The 23,721-nt window shown below is 40.1% G+C and overlaps 1 pseudogene; it reads right to left on the bottom strand.

The window, feature by feature from the left end:
• Positions 1-22,710: 22,710 nt before the first annotated feature.
• LOC118839704 lies at positions 22,711-23,194 on the bottom strand (annotated as a pseudogene).
• Between the last annotated feature and the right edge of the window lie 527 nt (positions 23,195-23,721).

The following is a 23,721-nucleotide window of genomic DNA, read 5'->3' as shown; positions in this document are numbered from 1 at the left end:
CATGTTCACAGATCCCCTGAAAGTAATCCATGACCCTTGTTCTAATGGGAATCTAACATCCTTGGGAGGTCCTTCAAACCACAGACACCCAGGGACTCTTTCTGCTCTGTTAGTTCTGTTGACACAGACACGGGAGTAATACTAGAATATCTAGGCGGCTGTTCAGATCATTTATCTTGGAAGACAAGAGGCAAAGTCCTGCATAAACCTGAATTAGTGGAATAAGGCAGGATGGTGGCAGTCCTATACCAGACAGTCTTATTACCAGACAACAGCACATAACTATCTAATAATAGTTATCATACCAAAAACAAATCATCTGAAAGTCATGCTTTTTTATTCCTCAACAGATTTAGCAGTTTATTTCTTTGGGTAAAGACCGTGAAAGGCTTCTGTATGCTCTATATTTAATAAAGTGGAGAAAATTACCATGAAGGACTAGAGAGAATATATGTTTATAAAGATACCTACCAAGGTCTTTACAAAGATGTTGCATATAAATGTAGTATCTGTACCTGGTATCTTTTTTCCCCTGCTACATATAAAGTCATTTTAAATTCCTAAACAAAAATAAGATTCCAAGGGGCCCTAGTCAAGAGAATGGGATTTTAGCACTAAAAACAGGTCAATACAGAGACATCTACCTTTTAACTTGACACAAATAGCTCAGAAGTGCCAGTTTACTGGCCTCCTCACCCAGAACTACTTCCAATCTTTATTAGAAGGCTCTTTAAAAAAAAAAAAAACTTTCCTTTCTTGTTGAAAATGTGCATTAGCTTGCTTGCTGGTTATCTGTCAGAGAAGGGTCACTGGGGAGACAGCACAGACATCAAACGGAAGAAAAAGTACACAGCTTTGCAATAACACAAGTTGAAGTTTGTATAAACTTGCCAGCTGCCCTGGATTTCCAATCTCCATCCCACACCCATCTATAGTCCTATAAAATTCAAAAAAGAAAATGCTGACACCCTGTAGGAGAGAGTTCAATGAATTGTCTACCATCAACACATTTTCCCCTTATACTTCAAGGCCTCCTGGTGCTTGAAACAGATTGCTTTGACTCCAGCCTTCATTTCTGAGAAACTTCATCTACTTTTTTTCTCATTTCTCTTCCTATTATTCACTTCTAAAGGTAAAGGTTGATCCCTCCTCTTGGTAGGAAAATGAGAGATAACAGATGCAGTAAACTTCCATCAATCAATCACCAAATATATTTAGAGCCTGCACCGGACACTGTCAGATTGAGGTGTTGTAAAAAGTCCATAGCTGCTCTTACGTGTCAAGACAAAATTTGAACCTGGTGTCTTCCTGACTCCAAGTCCAGAACTCTATTTGTATGCAATATTGCCTTGTATAATTGTTCTTCCTTGCTTAGAGGAAGGACAATATGGGGGTGGGGTGGGGGAAGATATAAGAAAAATGATTTAAAAGGCACCAATAAAAGAGATAGATGGATAGATAGAAAGCTAGATAGATTGATTGATTTAGCAACCAGTGCATTTCTACATAAGAAACTCAATCTGGTTAAAGCAATACTCCTAAAATAACAAGATTTTATGTGAATCAGTATGCATTAGAAAATATATATATCTATGGGTGTCTATATTTCATATAGACACACTATATATATACCATATATGAGGTGTATGAATGTATATATGTGAATATATGTATGTATATGTACATATCTATATATATAGTATATAAAAACACCACAGCTTGAGAGGGAATGGACTTTAAAGACCATTTAATCCCACTCATCGTCTTGTAGTTGAGACAACTGAGACCCAGAGATGTGGGCCCAAGATAAAATAGGTAATTAATTAGTAGCAAAATTTGAACCCAAGTCATCTAGAATTTAGCTTATGTTTCTACTGTACTATACTATCTCCCAATATTTTAGTGCTATATAATGTCACAGGTGTCCATATAACACATAAGTGCATAATATCAAGGGGTCACATGTAATATGAGAGTATATTCCTGGGTTAGAACCTCAGAAAATGTAGAAAAAAAAGTACTGGATTGGAAGAGAGGTGGTCTAGTTCCAGCTCTGATGCTAAGGACACTATATGGCCTCGTAAAGATAGCCTAACCATTCTATGCCTCAGTTTCCCATCTGAAAAACAAAGGTCACCTAGGTGGCTTCCAAGGTCTAATCTTCCATACTGCTATAGTTTTTGTTTTATTTTTGACTTATTGCATTGGGGACAAGAAAAGCAGTTGCATCTCTATTTTCATATTTAAGTCAATTCAACATTTTTTTCTTTTCTATTATTAAGTGTGTACTATGAGGATGAGGCCTTTCCCAATCTCCTTCCCCCCACTGCTAGTGCCTTTTCTCTAAGGTTACCTTCCATTTACATTATACATAACTTGCATGTACATAGTTGTTTGCATGTTGTCTTCTCCATTAGACTGTGAACTTCTAGAGGGCAAGGACCAGTGTTTTTACCTTTCATTGTATTCTATAGCAAACAATTAATAGATGCTTGCTGACTGTATTTAAGGAAGACATCTTGCTAGGTCAGCAAATATAAAGACAATAATGAAGCAGTCCCTGCCCTCAAATGGCATATATTCCACTGGGGAGTGGATAGAACAACATGTAAAAGATAAACACGAAGTAATTCTTGTAAGGAAGAGTTCACTAACTGTTAAAATCAGAAAAGGTTTCTCAAAAGAGATAATACCTGAGCTGTGCCTTGAAGGAAGGTAAAAATTACAATCGCAAAGATAACAATAATAACACTTAACCTTTAAGTAGCACCAGGAAGCAGAGATGAGAAAGGAGAGCTACAGGTGTAGCTTCCACCAGGGCTCACTTCCAACTCCCATTAGCATTGACAGGTTGGATCCCCAGAGAGTGGCTGACTTACTTCTTCCTTCTGGGTTCTAGGGGTAACCCTGAGGGGCTAGGGTTAGTTTTCTAAAACTTTTGCTCACAAGTCACTAATTCAATGTGTTACCCACTGATTATCAGCCAGACAAACTTATTTAGCTTTAGAAAGGATTATTTACTGAATGGTAAAGTAAGAACAGTTGATGTAAAATGATTCCCCCCTCCCAAAAAATTTAGGGGCACAAGCTTCCAGGAATATATCAAAATCCATAGGAAAGTAAGTTCAAACTTAGAAAGTACATGTGGTAAAGGGATCACTCACATCTCCTAACTGAATGGAAGTCCTTTTCTCCTTTCTTGTAGTCCTCATCAAATTCCCCTAATAGTAGGGGTTCCTTGTAAATAAATCCTGGAAGTTGCTCCAAAGAAGTGGTACTCTCTGAAGCTGTCTTTCTTCAGTGTGTCTAGTTTGTCCCCTCTCTCCCCACAGCTGGATGCATCATTTGTTAATGGCCGATTCTCTCCATTGATGTGGTGAATGGGAGAGGGGCTATCCAGTTGCTTTCTAGTAACAGCCTCCAGGATCTGGCCCTTCAGAGGACTCCCAAAGTCACACTGTTACATTGCTCAAATCCTTTCTCTGACATTTCAACGCAGAGGTATGTTTAATTCTTTGAAGATATCCCGATATATTTCATAACCGTATGTCCTCCAGCGGGTTGAAATGCTTTATTCTTCATACCTAGTTTATACATTTGATTGATTCAATAGAGATATTTAGAAATTGTTCTCACCTCATTTATGCATTTGATTGACTGATTCTATAACTCCCCTGTTGAAGGTATTGGAGGCAGAGTATCTTGTTAGTTATATTAAATGGTGTGGGGGATATTTGGTGTGTCTCTCTTACAGAGGTGTGGGGTTAAGACCATGCAAGGGCTCAAAAAGGAGAAGGAATGCTATGTATGAAGAGCAAATAAGCCATTTTGACTGGAATCCAAAGTGTGTGAAGGGTTAGTCTATGTAAAAAGCCAAGGAAATTAGAGTGGAGCCAATGTGTGAAAGACTTTAAATGCCAAACTAAAGGAGTTTGCATTTTATTCTGGAAGCAATAAAGACGACTGAAGCTTCTTAAACAGAAGGGTTTCATAGTCATTCCAATGCTTATGGGATAGAACTTTGGCCCCTGCATACCAGATAGATTAGAGATCAAAGAGACTAGAGGTTATTGAGATAATCTAAGCAAGGACCTAGATAAGGACCTGAACTAGGGTGGTAGCCATTTGATTAAAGAGAATGGGCCAGACAGGAGAGATATAGAAATAGGATTGTGATATTCTTGTGAATTCAGATGTTCCATAAAGGTGTTGGATTCTCAATTTGGTTTTGTTTTAGACAATGGAACACCAATAACCAAATACTGAACATTCTGTATAGATCAGGGACTCAATGTTTTTTGTATGTCATGGATCCCTTTTGTGGTCCAGTGAAGGGTATGGATCCTTTCTCAGAATGATGTTTTAAATACATAAAATACATAGGATTATAAATGAAATCAATTATATTTAAGTACAATTAATAAAGTGTTTTAAGATTCACAGATCCCAGTATGTTCCTTGAGGGTTGGAACTGTCTTTTACCTTTCTTTGCATCCCCAGCACTTAATATATATTAGGGCACTTGATAAAAGTTTATTGACTGACTGACTGAACCTAGGTTAAGATCTCTGATATAAAGTGTTGTGGATAAAAGAAGAGCATACATAACATAAGTGACTGAAGCAGCTGAATGCACTAACTTAAAGACTTTTGATCTGTTTTTAAAATTGGTGAAGGATTTGAAGCCAGAGCCAATGCCTAGCCATTAAAATTTCCTAGAAAGTGATATTCCTGCTGAGAACCTCTTTGTAAATTTGCAAAGTGAATTTACCAGAGAGTTCGAGTCCTGTCCTCCACCAAGCCATCAAAGAGGCACTAACAACATTCTTTAGTGTATTCAGAAGAGCAAGAGAAAGTAACTAAATTCATACGACTGTACAGCCCAGCCAGTCAAACAAGTATTTATTGAACACTCACTACATCTAAGGCATCTGCTCTACTAAGGCTAAGAAAATACAAATTTAAAAAAAGGAAAACAACCCAACGGTTTTCAATGAGTTGCTTTCTCTAGCACAGGTTTTACTTATTACTATCATCAGCATATACCAAAAATACATATTTTGTTGTCAATATCCCAGAAAAAAATATATAAGATGAATCCTCTTCTTTCCCCCTTTTGCTTAATATAAGAAAAATACTTCAATGTTTAAAAGAATCTGTCATCTCACTGACATGGGCATCCCCTTCCTCGTGGTGGGTCCATTGCCCGTCCTTTATGATTCTCAGCCATCTCTTCTCACAGATTCCCCCACAGAGGATTTACCCAACATTCTCGAGGACTCCCTCCAGGTCTTTGTACATTCAGAGGTACTAATGAAGCACTGAGGATGTCCATCTGTGTAGGTTGGGACGGGACCTGTGTTTTCCCTCCTGTAGGAAACCCTGTCTGCCAAAGCAGGTCAGCCCGTGCCCTGCAACCTGAGCAGCACTGATTAGGTTCATACAGCCAAAGATTGGTCTCGAACCCTAGTCTTCCCAGCTCAGAGGCTGACTCTCTATACATTTTGCCATACTGCTTATCCATCTAGTACATGTTTAAAAAAAAATTAGGTTTGGGGAGGGAGAGAGACTATTATATTTGACATTTGTGCAACGCATCACTCCTCATGCTCCTGTGATCCAACAAAAACACTCTCATCGAGTACTTCTATTCAGCACTGATTATCACGCACTATAATTCTTTGGCAAATGTTTGGAAAGCCCTTGACAAACAAAATGCTCCATTGCAATTGTGTCAATAAAAATACATGTTAGGGAGCCCTCTAGTGGCTAAAATCATAGATCCTAAAGGTTAGAGACCAAGAGAAATTTGTTGTGGGATTTGGGGGCCTTTTGGAGAAAGGGTGGAGATTATTATTGCCTTTAAATAAAAAACAAAGATAAAATTTTACGTTTGTCATGGTAGTGTTTAAACTTCTAATTCAGCAACAGCATGTTATGTACAAAGGTTTATGTTTTCAGCCTCGCCTTCAGAATGAAGTAAAAGTCATAGAAAACCTGCTAATGAAAAGTGGTTTTTATTTGTTTTTATTGTTTAATAGCTTATGCTATAATTAGCTTCAAAGCTATTACCTAAATGATAGTTTTATATGCAATATATTTTAATAATATATATTTACATATGCACTTACCAGTTTCCTTTTAGTTTATCAGCTTATGTTATTTAAAACAACAATTCGATGGAGATGCTGTGGGAAAGGCGCTGAGCCCATAGGGGAAGCAAGAAGAAGAAATGTTAAGAAAGGGAACCTGAGGGGCTTATACTTGTTTGTTTTTCATATTTAAGTGTTTCCTTTGGTTTCTGGTCAGCATTTTTGTTTGTTTTCAATTTTTTATTTTAACCAAGAATTTTTAAAAATAAGCACAGACTGAAATATGTGGTAGTAAATTTGCTAAGGGGTAGTTAGGTGGTGGGGACAGCTAGGTGGCACACCTATTAGTTGCATGACCCTGGGCAAGTCACTTACCCCTGTTTGCTTCAGTTTCCTCATCTGTAAAATGAGCTAGAATAGAAAATGGCAAACCACTACAGTATCTTAGCCAAGAAAACCCCCAATGGGGTCATGAAGAGTCAGATGTGACTGAAATGACTTGAACAATAATGACAAAATTCACTAATTTTACCTCTTAGAATCATATCAGTGACACATAGCAAACTAATAATTGCAAGACACTTGAGCCATCATTGTTGTCCATTGCCAAATATGTTGTTACTTTTGTGACCAGCGACTATCAATCTGAAAGGCTGAACATGAAGTCAACCAACATTTTCAAATCATGTTCCAGTGGCATTGCTAAAGAGGGAGGTAGAATTGGGGTGGGAGGAGAGAGAGAGAGAGAGAGAGAGAGAGAGAGAGAGAGAGAGAGAGAGAGAGAGAGGAGAAAGGAAGAAAGAGAGGACAGAGGAGAGAAAGGAAGGAGAGAGAGAGGAGAGAAAGAGAGAGGAGAAAGGAAGAAAGAGAAGACAGAGGAGAGAAAGAAAAGAAAGAGAAAGGAGAAAGAAGGAGAGAGAGGAAAGAAAGGAAGGAGAGAGAAAGAGAGAGAGAGAGAGAGAGAGAGAGAGAGAGAGAGAGAGAGGAGAAAGGAAGAAAGAGAGGACAGAGGAGAGAAAGGAAGGAGAGAGAGGAGAGAAAAAGAGAGGAGAAAGGAAGAAAGAGAAGACAGAGGAGAGAAAGAAAAGAAAGAGAAAGGAGAAAGAAGGAGAGAGAGGAAAGAAAGGAAGGAGAGAGAGAGAGAGAGAGAGAGAGAGAGAGAGAGAGAGGAGAAAGGAAGAAAGAGAGAACAGAGGAGAGAAAGGAAGGAGAGAGAGAGAGGAGAGAAAGAGAGAGGAGAAAGGAAGAAAGAAAAGACAGAGGAGAGAAAGAAAAGAAAGAGAAAGGAGAAAGAAGGAGAGAGAGGAAAGAAAGGAAGGAGAGAGAGAGAGAGAGAGAGAGAGAGAGAGAGAGAGAGAGAGAGAGGAGAGAAAGGAAGGAGAGAGAGAGGAGAGAAAGAGAGAGGAGAAAGGAAGAAAGAGAAGACAGAGGAGAGAAAGAAAAGAAAGAGAAAGGAGAAAGAAGGAGAGAGAGGAAAGAAAGGAAGGAGAGAGAGAGAGAGAGAGAGAGAGAGAGAGAGAGAGAGAGAGGAGAAAGGAAGAAACAGAGGAGAGAAAGGAAGGAGAGAGAGAGGAGAGAAAGAGAGAGGAGAAAGGAAGAAAGAGAAGACAGAGGAAAGAAAGAAAGGAAAGAGAAAGGAGAAAGAAGGAGAGAGAGGAAAGAAAGGAAGGAGAGAGATAGAGAGAGAGAGAGAGAGGAGAAAGGAAGAAAGAGAGGACAGAGGAGAGAAAGGAAGGAGAGAGAGAGGAGAGAAAGAGAGAGGAGAAAGGAAGAAAGAGAAGACAGAGGAGAGAAAGAAGAGAAAGGAGAAAGAAGGAGAGAGAGGAAAGAAAGGAAGGGGGGAGAGAGAGAGAGAGAGAGAGAGAGAGAGAGAGAGAGAGAGAGAGAGAGAGAGGAGAAAGGAAGAAACAGAGGACAGAGGAGAGAAAGGAAGGAGAGAGAGAGGAGAGAAAGAGAGAGGAGAAAGGAAGAAAGAGAAGACAGAGGAGAGAAAGAAAAGAAAGAGAAAGGAGAAAGAAGGAGAGAGAGGAAAGAAAGGAAGAAGAGAGAGAGAGAGAGAGAGAGAGCTGTCCTTTTCTGATGTAGACCTATCTGTTTGTCCACTACTGTACCTCCTTGTTTATCCACCTACTTTGAAACTACCCTATGCTAATTTATCATGTGGCAGGGATCTGGGTCACTGCTGGTAGATCAGCAAAGGTGTTTCCGTACCTCATTACTGGAGATCCTATTTTAACATTTAACATTGAGCTCCATCCAATAATTCAATTCAACAAGCATTTATTAAGTGTAACTATATCCGAGGCACTGCATTATGCATGGCTTAAAGATGATAAAATAACATTAGACCTGTCCTCGAACAACTTGAGATCTGATAGGAGGAATGAGATATGTATACACATGGAATGTGCTGAGAGCAAGGAGAAATCCAAGCAAAGTATGTTGGGAAATTTTGAGACAGGAGAGATCACTTTTAATTAAAAGAGCAAGGAAGGAAGCCTTCATGGGGGAGATTGCAAGTGGGTTGGTCCTCAAAGGAAGAAAAGGATGTCAATCGGCAGAGATGTGGAAGGAGCACATTTTAGGAAAAGCCTGCTGAAGTGCCCAGAGCCGGCAGAGCGCAGGACGAGATGGAGAAGTAGCAGCTGTATTTCAGTTTGGCCAGCAACCTACAGTGTGTGAATGGGATTAGTGTGAAAAGGTAGATTGAAATCAGCTTGTAAAAAAAGTCTCAGATACCAGGCAAAAGAGTTGGTATTGATCTTGTAATGAATAGGGAGCCACTACAGGTTTTTGAGTAGGAGAATGAAATGGTCAGACCTGTGGATTCGTGACATTATTTTGACAGTTGTGGGAATGGTGGATCTGAGGGAGGTAGAGCCAGGAGGGAGAAAACAGTTCATCTGTTACAGTAGTTCAGACATGAGATGACATGCTAACAGTGTAGGTGGAGAGGAAGGAATAATGTGAGAGATACTGTGGAGGTAGAATCTATAGGACTTGGCAACTGATTGATTATGTGGGTGTGAGAAAGAGAAAAGCAAAATATGACTCCACAGTTTCGTCACCTGGGTGCCTGGAAGAATGGGAAAGAAGATATGTGATCCCATAGTCCTATGCCTAAATTGTTTGGGGGCATATTGAGGTTTAGGGGGTGGCAGGAAATTGAGGTGGAGATGCCCATCCCATAGTTGAATGGACTGAGACTGAAGTTTAGGGAAGATATCTTGACTAGAGCTATAGATTTGGAAATTATTTGCATAGAGGAGAAACCTGAAGCAATGGGAGATCAAATCCACCTAGAAGATGAAAACACCAATGGAGAGAACATAGAGCAGGAACTTTAGAAGGCAAGGTAGTCGGCCAGTGGGAGGAAGGCTATGAGAACAAAGAAACCAAATGATCGGATGTATAGAAGAAGAGGATAATTGGTAGAACTACTCAAGAAGTAAGAGGTTACTTCTAGAGAGACAACATAGTTGTAGTGAATACACACTAGTGCCGTAGTCACGGGACCTGGATTCAAATCCTTCCTCTGACCTTTCCTAACTGTGTACAAATCACGTAACTTCCCTAGCTCTCATTTTCCACATCTGTAAAGTGAAGGGGTAAGTCCCTTCTAGCTTTAGATCTATGATTCTAAGCATTTATTAAGCATCTGCTATATTGGAGGCTCAATGGATAGATCACTAGGCCTGGAGTCAGGAAGGCCTGAGTTCAAATCCAGCCTCAGACACTTACTAGCTGTGTGACTGACCTTGGGCAAGTCACTTAACTTATGTTTGCCTTAATCTATTGAAGAAGGAAATGACAAACCATTCCAGTATCTTTGCCAAGAAAACCTCATGAACGGTATGGTCCATGGGGTCATGAAAAGTAAATGATTAAATGACCGAACAATAACAAATATGTAAATGAGGGATATAAAGACCAAAACAAACAAACAAAAAAACACCAAATGTTCATGCCTTTGAGGAACCTACATTCTTTATTTCAAATACTTGGTTATTGATTATGGGCAAGTCATTTTACTTCTAGACCTCAGTTTCCTCATATGTAAAATAAGGGGGTTGATATAGATCATCCAGTCATTCAATAACCATTTATTGAATGTTTCTTATGTACAAAGAAATGTGGCAGCACATCTCAGGTACACACAGGGTCTGTCATAGGCTTGATCTCCCCATCACTTATGACATCTATGATCAAGAACTCTAAAATGCCTTTATCTGATGACAGCTTCCTAACCTTCCATCCCCCTATATACCGTACTCCTCCAAATTCAATTCTTCATCCTCATTATTTTTTCTCAGGCCTCGACTCCTTCTCTGGCTTTCCTTTCCTCCCATCCCAGTCTTTCTCTACCCTTCATTTGCCTCGTTCAGCACCACACTGTCCTCCACTCTTAAAGCCCTCCCTCTCTTGTCTGATCACTACTCATACCTTGCTAAACCCCAAACCTGGATTGCTCCCACCATCTGCTTCCTCTGCTCCAATTCATGTGCTGCTAAATGGGCCTGGATAAAGACATGCAACTGTGCTGCCCGAGTACGCTACAAATTTGTCATCTAATTTCTACTGGACTCTCATTGCAACAAGGCGATACTTGTACTGCTCCTTAATTAGTAAGATCTTAATAAATGGTTGTTGACTGTGTGTTGACTGTGTTGAATGTGTGTTGACTGAGATGTCCTACCACATTTTTTTTGTACATAAGAACCATTTTTTTGTTTAGTCGCTTTTTAGTCACGTCTGACTTTTTATGACTCCTTTTGGGGTTTTCCTGGCAAAGATATTGGAGTGATTTGCAATTTCCTTCTCCAGGTTATTTTACAGATGAGGATACTGAGGCAAACAGGGTTAAGTGACTTGCCCAGGGTCACACAGCTAGTATCTGAGGCCAAATTTGAACTCAGAAAGAGGAGTCTTCCTGATTCCAGGCCTGGCACTCTATTCATTATGCCACCTTGCTGTAAATGGCTATAGAATGACTGGGTGACATACAGTGATTGAATTTCTACCTTACTCTCCAAGACTATTACAAACCTTCTTTGTTTTTCTGAAACCTCCCACATCACCTCCTCTCCCTATACTCCCAGTTAAAGACCTCTACCTTATACTTTAGTGAGAAGATAGAAGACATTAACCATAAGCTCCCTCTTCTCCCCTTCTTTTTATCTCTTAATTCCTTGAAAATATACCCCTTTTCTATATCACTGACTGTCTATTAGATATTTCAAACTGGCTATACCATAGACACCTCAAATTCAACATGTCCATGAAAGAACCTATGATCTTTCCACTCCCAAAAGAAGAGTGCCCTCTTTTGATCTTCCCTGTTATTGTCAAGGGCACCACTGTCTTTCCAGTCACCCAGGACTGCAATCTCAGTGTCATCTGTGGCTCCTCACTCTCTAACCCCACATTATGGCCACCCTGTTGCCAAATCTTATCATTCTCATCCCCACAGAATCTCTGGCATATGCTTCCTTCTGCCCACTTCCACAGCCAACAGCCAACACCCTAGTTCAGGCCCTTATCACCTCTTGCCTGAAATATTATGATAACCTCCTATCTGGTTTCACTGCCTCAAGTAAGTCCCCTCTCTAATCCATCCTACAGACAGCTGCTAAACTGCTCTTCGGATGTGAATCTGACCATATCAACACCACATTCAACAAATTCCAAGAGTGCTATTACCTCCAGGATCAAATATGAGCTCCTCTAATGTCTACAGCCCTGCACAATCAGGCTCTGATCTGACTCTCCAGCCTTATTGGCCATTCATTACTCCCCTCCTCTAACACCCTAGTCTATCCAGTCTGGCTTTCTCTCTGTTCCTCACGTATGCCACTCCATATTCCATCTCAGGGCCTCTGCATTGGCTGTCCCTGGTGCCTGAAATGCATTTCCTCCTTGTCTGCATTCCTCAGAATCCTTCATTTCCTTCAAGGCTTAGTTTAAGCAAGTGCCTTCCCCCTTAGATCACCTTGTATTTTTTGGTATGCCTATATGGAATACATAATCTTTCCCTTGGCTAAATTGTGTAAGTAACTTGAGGGCAGGGAATATTTCGCTTTTGTCTTTGTATCCCCAGTGACTTGTACAGTGCCTGGCATATAGTAGATATTTAATAAATGCTTTTTGCTTGATACAAAGATAATTCAGATATGGTTCTTGCCCATACGAAACTCACTTTCCAGTTGAGAGAGGCAGCCTAGCTTAGTGGACTGGGAATTGGGAAGAGCTGTGTTCAAATGTCTTTGACACATGTGTATTTGACACTGAAATAATCAGATGGATTCTTTTTCAATTGACCCTATTTATAGTTAATTGATTTTGCCCGGTAACAGCCAACATCACAATTCTTTGTCTCTGAACTTAGTTCAGAAATTCATCTGGCCTGTGAGGAGTTAAATTTAGAAATCCCACTCTCTTGTTAATCATTGTTCTATACTTGTGACAAGGAAATCTCTTATCCTTGAAGGATGGCTGTTTTGTTATCCAAAAATGTCTGGTCTACTATCTCTAACATTGCACATAGACTCAAACAATGAACATTTCCTAGTCACTAGAGGAAAGGAGGGGATTGTTGCTAGCCTCTCATTCCCAATTTCTAACCACCTACAAAGTCCTATTCTACACTTCCCTAAAAACCATTAAAAGGGTAGCCATTCCCCACATTGGAGCATTGGGGAATTAGCTTCACTTAGGGAAGCTGAGATCCTATTTATTAGTAAATTCATGCTTTACTAATAAATTGATAGTGCTTGGAACTTTGTGCCTTAATTTCAATTGTAACAATACATACTAGCTGTGTAACCTTGGTCAGGTCATTTAATCTCTTCATACATTCTTTTCCTGATAGTTGCTGAGTGACCAAGAGCAAATCCCCAACTTCTCTGAGCCTCAGGCAACTTTCTAATACTTTTTAAATGAACTTGCCAAGGGAAGTATCTGTGTGAGCATTCAAACTACAAAATCACAGGTCCTTTACTCATGTGTATGTTCACCCATGTAAGAAGAAGGGAAGCTCCAGGTCCTGCCTACTTCCTGTGTGCCTTTAGGCAGTTTACTTCCTCCTGGAGAGGCCTTACCAGTAAAATAAGAAAGTTGGATTAGATCAGGTTTCTTAATCTTTTTGTGTTATGAACCCCTTTGGCATTCTGGTGAAAACCAAGGACTCCTCAGAATAATGTTTCTTAAATGCACAATATAAAATGCATAGTATTACAAAGGAAACCAAAGGTTAGTAAAAAATATTTAACTTTTTTTTCCAGCAAAGTTCACAGACCCCCTAAAAATCTATCCACAGACCTTTGGATTAGATCTCTGGGGTCCCCTCAAGCTCTAGATCTATGACCTATGACCACCAGGATGCCTCCTACTAGCATGCAATCTATGAGATTTTCAACTTATTAGGAATTGTTATCTTGTGATAGTTGACTGAGTGCAATCTTGAAAAAGACTGATATCATGTAAGAGCGGGCAAGTAGGGGGAGCCTGACACGCAGTCAAAAATCATCAGCCAGGCAGGGCAGAGCGAGATGACCAAATCCCAATTAGTAGGCAATAGTCTTAGTGAAGATCTAGAAAAAGACTTAGAAACAATAAAAGATCACTTCTCTTAGGAGACTAGTATATTGTTGGTAGGACTATGAATTGCCCATATTTTTCTGAAAAACAATTTGAAATTATGCCAGAAAAATCACTAAACTGTTCATACCTTCCATTCAAAGACTTTGTTGCTGGCCAAAGACAAAGGAGGCCACAGACATGAAGACTAGAATCTTATGTACCAAAATATAGCAGCATTTTGTTGGGGCAGAGGGGGTGGGGGTAGCAAAAAAATTGAAAACAAAGTGGGTGTGCATTATAGGATCATGGAGATAGAGCTAGAAGGGATGTCAAGATGTCAAGGTGTAATCCAACCTCCTCATTTCATAGATAAAGAAACCAAGCCCCAAGGAGCTTAAATGACTTGTGGAATGGCTGAACAAACTGGCCTATGGAACATTAATTTACTTTAAGAAATAATGCATATTAGGAATCCAGAGAAACGTGGGAAGATGAACAAATCAATGTAAAGTATAAAGAGAACAATATACACGATAACTACAGGAATAGAAATGAAGAGAATGTCAAAAAAAAAAAAAAGCCAAATTCCTGGCAACTGTAGTGACTAATGTTGACCTAGGAGAAGGTATGAAGAAGCGCACATGGATGTAGAATGTTGTACCCCGATACATTGCATTGGTTGATTTTGTCTAATCGGGTTTCTTTGTCAACAAGAATTCATTGAACACCTACTATGTTCCTGGCACTGTGTGCTAGGTTCCGGGGATGCAAATACGAAAGTGAGATCATTTGGGCTCTCATGGAGCTTGCATTGTAATGTAAGCACCCTGACAAAGCAGTGCTCATTTAGGGAAGGGCTGGAAGAAGGATAGGTGAGTCAGAAATATCTATGATGGCTAACCTTGTAGCTTCTGTGTTTTTTTTCCAGGAAAGAAACTGAGGTACTGATAACTCATATTTCTATAATGCTTCAAGGTACTTTCCTTGATGTGACTCTGTGAGGTAGGTAATACAGGCACTTTGAAGTTAGCATCCCAACTCTCACCCTCCCTGAGTGGGCTCCCCAGATAACCTCCCAAGTCTTCAGGTTTAGTCCTGAGGCACTAGGGGAGGGGTAGCTTTCTAATACTATAGTTTAGAGCATTAGCCCACTGGTATGCTTCTCTCGTGATTATCTATTGATGAGTCAGTCAGATTTAATTAGCTTTTTAAAGGGGAGTATTTAGTAACATGATATAGGAAGAACAGTTGGTACAAAACATTCCCCCAAAAGTCCACAACAATCCTTCCACCAGTTCATTTAGAGTGCAGGGGTTAACAGAATCCTGCTTAAAGGAAATGTGGCAAAATAAGGGTTACTCACGGCTCCTGTAAGGCCCTTCATGGAGTTCTCAGAGCGTGGTGTAGTCTTTCCATTGGCTTCTTTGTGGAGCTCTGAATCTGCTTTCTTTGTCTCTCTCAGTCTGTCCTGACTCCCAGTGAAGATACTGCTGTCAGCATTTCTGGGGATCCTTAACCAAAAGGTGTCAAGTGCCAAATCCTCCAGACCCATTACATTACATTACATTCCTCCTCTGACTAAAGCAGTCAGGGGGAAAGGGCAGGTGGCCAAGGCTATCTCTTTCTCTCCCCCAAGTGGTTTTTTTCTCATGGTTTTGGCTAGAATGTTCTCTTCTCACTTGTCACTCATATGAATCTCTCTGGTGCTGAACAAACTTCTGGTTTTATGTAGTCAGTCAATAAACATTTATTAAGTACCTATAATATGTTAAGGCCCCATAGGGTATAGCCAAAACCCTTGTAGCAGCAAGCACCCTAGCACACCCAGGTTGGCCTGCTAGCACAAGCTCTTTAATCTGCTTTTAAAGGAAAGCTACTTTAAAGGGGTTAATAATCTTCTTTAATTACAGTCACTATTTCAGGGGAAAAGTCATCCTGTGAACATCAGAGAAAATACAGGCAGAGAAAATACAAGCAGAGAAATTAAACCAATAGACAGGGCTCTGACTGCCTGAATCAAAGCAATATTGCCATTTACTTTACATACACCACCGAATTGAGAGAGCCTTTACATCTGAGCAGTCAGGGGGTCTGAACATACAACTACTCAGAGTCTTGACCAGGGAATCACAAGGTCCTTCTCATAAGTGAACCCCCAAAGCAAAATACCAACTCAGAGTATATCTATATATATAGTTCTCAGAGCCAGAAGGCATCACAACTCTCCTGATTCAGTGCCCAATCAACTTAGTACCAAAAAGTGTAAAGCCTTCCTAAAAGCAAGCCTCCCCTAAGCAAGCTTCCCTTAATGGGCTCCACATGAGGCCTATTATTGGGCATGGAAGATCTTATTATCCCATTAACACTACAACCCTCAACCAATACAAAAGGACTTCTTGTGGTACCTAGAGAGGTATCTGTGTGTCCTCATATGATGTACATATCAGGGTGAGGTGCAGTGATTTTAACCCCATCCTTACCCAAGTATTATTATGATCATTTTTTGTACATGAAGAAATTGAGAGATTAAATGATTTGCCTGGGACCATACATGTAGAAATCTTTGAAGGCCAACCCATTTTCCTGAGTCCAAATCCAGGAAGAGGTCCACTGCTCCACATTGCCTTTACCACTAAGCGATTAGGTTTTAGTGGACTTAGAACCTCAAGTGTTACTAACCACCACCATACTCCTTTTACCCACTGAGACGCCATCCCTTTCCTGGCTTTATATACAGATTCTTCATTCAGTGGCAGAATTTTTGGGAGAGCATCTGAAAAAAAATTTTGGTCCATTAAGCTGATCACTCAGTGGGGCACCTCAATTCACTCTAATTCTGACTTTTAATAAGCAACATAGCAGCACTTAAATAACAGAGACTTAAAGGATTTAGGCTTCTAAAGGAAGGGATTTTCCTGATAATCTTGCCCATAAGGTCCTTGACAATGCAAGTCAAATGCTGCCAACTCTCAGTTGCAGGAAATTACAGTCCAACACTTCTTATTTTTTTTAACCTGCTTTTTTCATTGTTCATGGTCTAGGACTTTCCCTTTGCCATCCCTAACAATAATCATTTGCATAACGAAAAGTTCATTTCTTCACTTTGATGTTGACTCGATCCAAAATCAAACAAGTGAATGAAGTCCTGTGCTACAATGGGAGTTATGCTGAATTGAGAGTTAGGAAACAATAAATGTTTATTAAGTGTCTCTATTATGCATACAGTGTGCTGTTATAGACCCTGGGAGAGGCTTAAGGCATGCTCCCTACTCTCATGACCCTAGGAGGAAGGCAAGACACCAACAGAGAAAATTATACTGATAGTAATATTATGTGAAAAGTACTTATAGCATTACAAAACAAAACTGTGTAAGGTCTGAGTTAGAATCATCAGGGAAGGCTTTGTGTAGGAGATGGCGTTGGAGTTAGACTTTAATTATTGGGTAGGGAAAGTGAATAGGCAGCCAGGTGACTCCGTGGATAGAGCGCCAGGCCTAGAGTCAGGAACTCATCCTGTTTGCCTCCATTTCCTCATTTGTAAAATGAGCTGTAGAAGGAAATGACAAACCATTCCAATATTTCTGCCAATAAAACCCCAAATGGGGTCACAAAGAGTCAGACGCAACTGAAAACAACTGAAAAAATGACTAAAGAATGACAAAGGGAAAAAGAAGACTTTCTAAGCATAAGGACCAGCATTATGCATGGTATAATGGTGGGTGTGGGGAGACAAAGATTTACTTTAACTGAACATTAGCGATTTGGGGGATGATTAATGTCTGAAAGTCTGAAAAAGGTGAGATGGTACCAGATTATGAAGTACCTTGAATGCCAAGATAAGAAATTTGAACTTTACTCAGGAAGCAACAGGAATGATGATTTTTGACCAAGGGAGTGGCATGACTAGCTTGACACATAAAACTGATCATTTCTGCAGTGTTATAACAGGTCAGGACACAGGTTCTAGTCCACTATTTCATCTGATCTTCACCTGTCCGGGCTTCTGGAACAGACAATCTGTAATGCTCCTTCCAGCTGTAAGGGTCTATGACCACTGCTTGAGCACTCAGCCCACCCTTCTTAGTTAACCCTTAATATGGCAAGCAAGGGACAGTATTATAGAGTTAGAAGCCCTTAAACATAAGCCCACCTACAGGTCACCTACAACCTCACAAGGAAAGCTCAGACACCTTTTGAATATGGGCCAAGCTTTTTATGAGTTTTCTTTACACTCTAGGCTGAAAGGGTCTAACAGAGCAGAAGCAAAAAGTCTAAATTTATGCCAAAATAAAAATGCACTTAGGTTATTGCAATGTAGATTATGCAAAGGAGAAATCATTATGATAGGACAATCAGCTTTCATTAAATGAGCCTAAAATAAGGAGCTGAAGGGAAAAAAAAATCAAGATTGGCTTTTCTTGCCTCCTGCTAGAGCCCTGGTAATTATGCGTGTTGGAATATTTAGCATAATTAATCTTTCGCTGCCCATTTCAGTTTTGCTCAAGTTATAAATGTCAAGTCCAAGCCATTAAAAACCATGTTCTGAAGAAATAAGTACTAAGAAGGAGAATTGCCCAGGTAGCAGAGACGCTGCTGGAAGCCACAAATACCACGGAAGATCTGACATTGTTGTGCCAGCTCAGTGTGCTAATTACTGGAACTCTTTTATAGCCTATAAACTATGGGATGGTTGGTGGTAACAGGATTAATTTCCTTATATTAATGAACATCCTATTTGAGTCAGAAAGTTATTCTCACAATTTCTGCCCTCCCCTTAGTTTACACGGGCTGCTCCCTCTTATGAAGGAGCAAGAATTTCCTCGTTGTGTTACATGGTTCCTGGCTGCCCATAGGGTCCTATAGCCTCTAGAACACTTGTGAATGAGCCACATAGACTCTACACCAGCGGTTCTTAACCTTTTTGTGGGTCATGGGCCTCTTTAAATGAATGCTCAATCAACAATAAACATTAATTAAGTGCCTGTTATGCTTCAGGCACTGCGCTACAAAAAAAGAGAAGCAAAAGATTGTCCCTGCCTTCAAGGAGCTTAGAATCTAATAAATGAATGCATGGATGAATGAATGAAGCATTTATTAAAGGGGTAGCCCAGTGGATAGAGCACTGGGCTGGGAATTAGAAAGACTCATCTTTCTGAGTTAAAATCTGCCCTCAGACATTCACTAGCCATGTGACCCTGGGCAAGTCATTTAACCCTGTTTGCCTCTGTTTCCTCATCTGTAAAATGAGCTGGAGAAGGAAATGGCAAACCATTCCAGTATTTTTGCCAAGAAAACCCTAAATGGGGTCATGAAAAGTCAGACACAACTGAACTGATTCAACAGCAAAACAACAAAAAAATGTGCTAAGCACAATGCTAGGCACTGGGGGTACAAATAGAAAAGTGAGACAGTCCCTGCTCTCAAAGATCTTACGTTCTAATGGAGAATTGGCAATCTGGGAAAGCCCTTCTCAGAATAATGTTTTTAAATGCATAAAATAATATACATAGGATGACAAAGGAAACCAATTATATTAAGTACAATTATTTAAAAGTTTCAGTTCACAGACTCCAGTTTAACAAGTCCATGACTAGAGTCTAGACTGTTAGAAATGGGAGGGAAGGTGCTCTAGTCCAACTCCTTTGTTTTGCTAGTGAGGAGACTGAGACCCAGAGAGATGAAATGCTCCACCCACTATTATGTCACCAATGAATAGCAAAGCCTGGCTCCAAGTCAGGTCTTCTGACTTCAAGTCTATAGCATACCGTTCACTTCACTACACTACTTCTTCCTTTTTCTGACTTCTACCTTGTTTGACCTTTACCAGTTGGTCCTCACAAATCCTCCAGATGTGCCTCCTTTCTATTAAGTCACTAGTCTACACTTGGCCTCAATGTAAACACTTCATTTATTCTCTTCAGTGCAAATGAGATGGAGGTTAGTGTAGTGGAGGACTGGTATAAGAGTATAGAAATATTCCACCGTTGCTATACGAGCTAAATAGAACTTTACCTCAAATTAAAGAAAGGATTTTATATGAAGACTTGGCAGGATGTAATGGTGTCTCTTTTGTTGTTTTTGTGGTTGTTGTTCAGTTATTTCTGTCGTTCCAACTGCTCATGATGCCACTTTGGGATTTTCTTGGCAATACTAGAGTGGTTTACCATTTCCTCCTCCAGCTCATTTTATAGGTGAGGAAACTGAGGCAAACAGGGTTAAGTGACTTACCCAGGGTCACATAGTTAGTAAGTGTCTGAGGTTGTATTTGAACTCAGGTCTTCCTAATTCCAGGCCCAGTGCTCTATCCACTGTACCACCTAGATATGCCATAATGATGTCTCTTTTTGCTCTAAAACGAATCACAGTTCTTGATTAGATCTGAACTTCAATTATTTAAGCATCTGTGATTACTTTGGTGTTGTTTTTTCCCTGCTACAATGCAGACAACAACCCAGTTCTGCCTTAGTAGATTCAATCCAACAAATCCTTAGAAAAAAGATCTATTATGTACATGGAACTGTTCTAAGCTCTAGGGATATAAAGACAAAAATAAAACCATCCTTGTCCTCAAGGAACTTTTATTTCATTGGTGGATCTAACCTGTAAAGACATGAGAGCACTAACTAACAAGGAGGTGAATGGGAGAGTCTTCTTGCTGGGGGTGACATCTGTGTATTCATAGCTAATCTTTCTAAGCAAAGAAGAAAAGGTAGAAAGACTAGACATGATTAGGTTACAGTACTAAAGGGCTTTTGAGAGATGAACATATGGAGATGTTTTACAAAGTCAGTCAGGAATAGAGAAAGAAACAAATATATTCAAGGTCAAATGGAAGGTCAGAGCAGAGAAAAGAACAAAGAATATTTATGGATCCCTTCCATGGGGGAAGCAGGAGAGCCAAATTATGCTGTAATAACCATCTTTGTCAGTTTTGAAAAGGGTCTTAAATAAGTTACTTATAGGCTGTGAGCTGTGCTCCGGCCTTACTGAGCCCCGGGTAATGAGTGGAAGACTCTGTTATAAAGAGGACTGCTGAATCTATCAGGTCCTTTATATCCTGGGGAGCATGAGAGAAGAGATAGAGTGACATTGTGTGTTAGGGATGTAGGTCTCCATTCAAAATGCCCAAACCTCCATATTTAAGAGGGAAGCTAAGTTAGGTAGTAGGGACAGGATCCAATTCTGCAGATAATTATAAAAATAACTTGTGTGTATACACACACACACAGACACACATACACACATGCACATATATGTATATACATAAACTTTAAAGTTTACAAAGTATTTTTCTTCAAATACCTAATAAGATAGGTAATGAAAATATTAGTATTCCCTTCATGCAGAAAAAGAAAACAGGTTTCAGAGAGGGGAAAGTACTCGCCCATAGCTACCCAAAAGAATCAGAACTGGAACCAATGAAACTTAGGAAGGGGTCATTCTTATTCTCTGGACTTTGGGGAACATTCCTACTAATTGAAAGGGCTTCTCAGAATCAAAGAATCTTAGTAACAGAAGAGAACTCAGAGGTCATCTAGTCCGGTTCATATCTGAGAGGGAATCTGCTATGTAACTTCCTCAACAAATAGCCACCCACCACCCCATGGAAGATTTTCAGTAATGGGAAAATCACCGCTTTATAAGCAGCTCTTTCCTCTTTGGGAGAACTCTAATTGTTAAGATGCTTTTCCCTCTGCCAAAGTGAAATGGTCCTCTCTGGGGCCAAGGAGAATGAATCTAATCTCCCTTTCAAGTGAGACCCTTTCAGATAACATGAAGACACATGGCAACCTTGCAAATACTTGTTTTAGAGACCATCCATTCCCACCCTGCATGACCTTGTACATGGAACAGCCCTCACTTGGGAAGCAGATGGAGGAGCAAGCTGGAGATCCTGTACATAAAATCCTCAGCCCTCCAGCTTCAACTGTTCATAAGAGCTTTGCTCACAGTTAAAGAAAGTTTTGTTTGTTTGTTTGTTTTTGAATCATGCTTAGCAGGCCCAGATTGTCAAGTTATAGAATCTGGGAACCTTTTTCTAAGATAACCCTGATTTGGCACAGTGTCAGTCCAGCCAGATAAAAGTAGATTATTTTTCAGTGACCAAACAAATATAATAAAGGGAAATTGGCCCAGACTGTTACCTAGTGTCAATAGAGGAAAGGGTACCCTACTATCAGATATGAATTTGCCAATTGTATTTTTCCCAGGATCCTTCAGGAAGGAGAAAAATCGGGTGGGTCGGGAGGTAACAAATTTCTTTCCAATCTAAGCTACATATGTTGCTACTTACAAAACTTTCAAAGAACCTTTAATGAAGATGTCCCATTATTCCTTTGGATGGGCCTAGGGATGGAGACACAAAGGGGCAGAGAGAAGGGGAGCTGTCTTATATATCACTTTGTACATAGTAGATACTCGATAAATCCTTTTTAATTAAATGTCAAGCCATGCAGAAAACTCTCAGTCTTTGTTCCAACTCAGGATGTAGAATCAATTCATTAATAAGAATTTGTTAAGGGCCTACTATGTGCCAGGCACTGTGCTAGGTGCTTTGGTACAAAGTATGAAACAAAAACAATCCCTATTCACAAGGAGTTGACATTTTAATGAAGGACACAACAAGCACATATGAAATATGTATGACATAAATAGAGAGTTCATACATACAAATCTATGAAGTAGTTAAATTTAAACTTTGTTGGTCTTTGAGCCAGAAGAGGAACTTGGGACTAACCTGGACCTTTTAAAAAGAAATAATCACAGCCTGAGAAAGATCAGACTGAGGAACAAGCAGGGAAATGGTGTTCCCAGCCCCATTTGGAACTTAAATGAGTCGAGCTGGAAAGAATTGGCAAAACAGGGACAACAAGGAAAAGGAAAAAACCAGCTGTGGCAGAGAAGGGAAAGATCAAGGTGGGCACACACACACACAGAGTATATATACACACATATGTATTGTCACATCTAGGTTGGTTTTGTGGTCGCTGCTATTATTGTGGAGGATTCAATTTCTTTTTTTTTTGTTATAAACTATTTATTAATAGACAAGGCCAGTGAAGTTGTTTACTTCTTCTTGGACACACCCACAGTATGTCCCCTGCGGTCTGCGGTCTTGGTGTGCTGGCCTCGAACCCGGAGGTCCCAGAAGTGCCGAAGCCCACAATGTGTCCGAATCTTCTTCAGTCGCTCCAGATCTTCACGCAGCTTATTGTCCAGACCATTGGCCAGAACCTGGCTATATTTTCCATCCTTTACACCCTTCTGCCTGTTAAGGAACCAGTCTGGAATCTTGTATTGCCAGGGATTCTGCATGACGGTGATCACACGCTCCACCTCATCTTCAGTGAGCTCACCAGCCCTCTTGGTGAGGTCAGTGTCTGCTTTCCTCAATACTACATGAGCATATCTTCGACCCACACCTTTGATGGCTGTGATGGCAAAAAGCTATTTTCCATTGTCCATCAATGTTGGTGTTGAGCCCTCAAAATGTACTAGAACTTCTTGGGGATTATAAGAGACATAGCTACAGCAGCGGTGTGAGAGCCTTCTCTGAAAGAGCGGTGGATTCAATTTCAAGATAAGAAGGGGACTATTTTCAGAAATTACTGTGGCATATTGAGTCAACAAGCATGCCTACTATGTGCTAGGAGCAGGGGATGCAAAGAAAGGCAAAATTATATTCCCTAACACCAAGGAACTCACAAAAGGTATCAATAAAACTTATTTAATTTTTTAATAGTAGGATTAATCATCTAAGGAGGAGGCATACATACATTGCCAATGAATTTTCTCAATCTATTTGCAATGTTTTGATGTACAGAAAAGAATTTGTGCTTGGCTTTCTGTGAGGCACAGAAAAATTAGATGGTTGAAGGCTAATGACTGGACATGAAAGAGATATACAGATTTGAGCCACAGTACACTTCCTAGAATTGTGGCAGCACGTTGTCTGAGATGTTTAAGTGGAGCCCAGGGGTCTGTGGCTGGTCACAAAGCAATTAAGTTAAGTGCTACTGAAATTGCCTTTTATCATCTGGATGAGCTGAGC

The sequence above is a fragment of the Trichosurus vulpecula genome, chromosome 2, assembly GCF_011100635.1.
Source record: "Trichosurus vulpecula isolate mTriVul1 chromosome 2, mTriVul1.pri, whole genome shotgun sequence".
NCBI lineage: Eukaryota > Metazoa > Chordata > Mammalia > Diprotodontia > Phalangeridae > Trichosurus > Trichosurus vulpecula.
The sequence above is the reverse complement of the archived record's forward strand: the minus strand, read 5'-3'. Positions and strand labels throughout refer to the sequence as shown.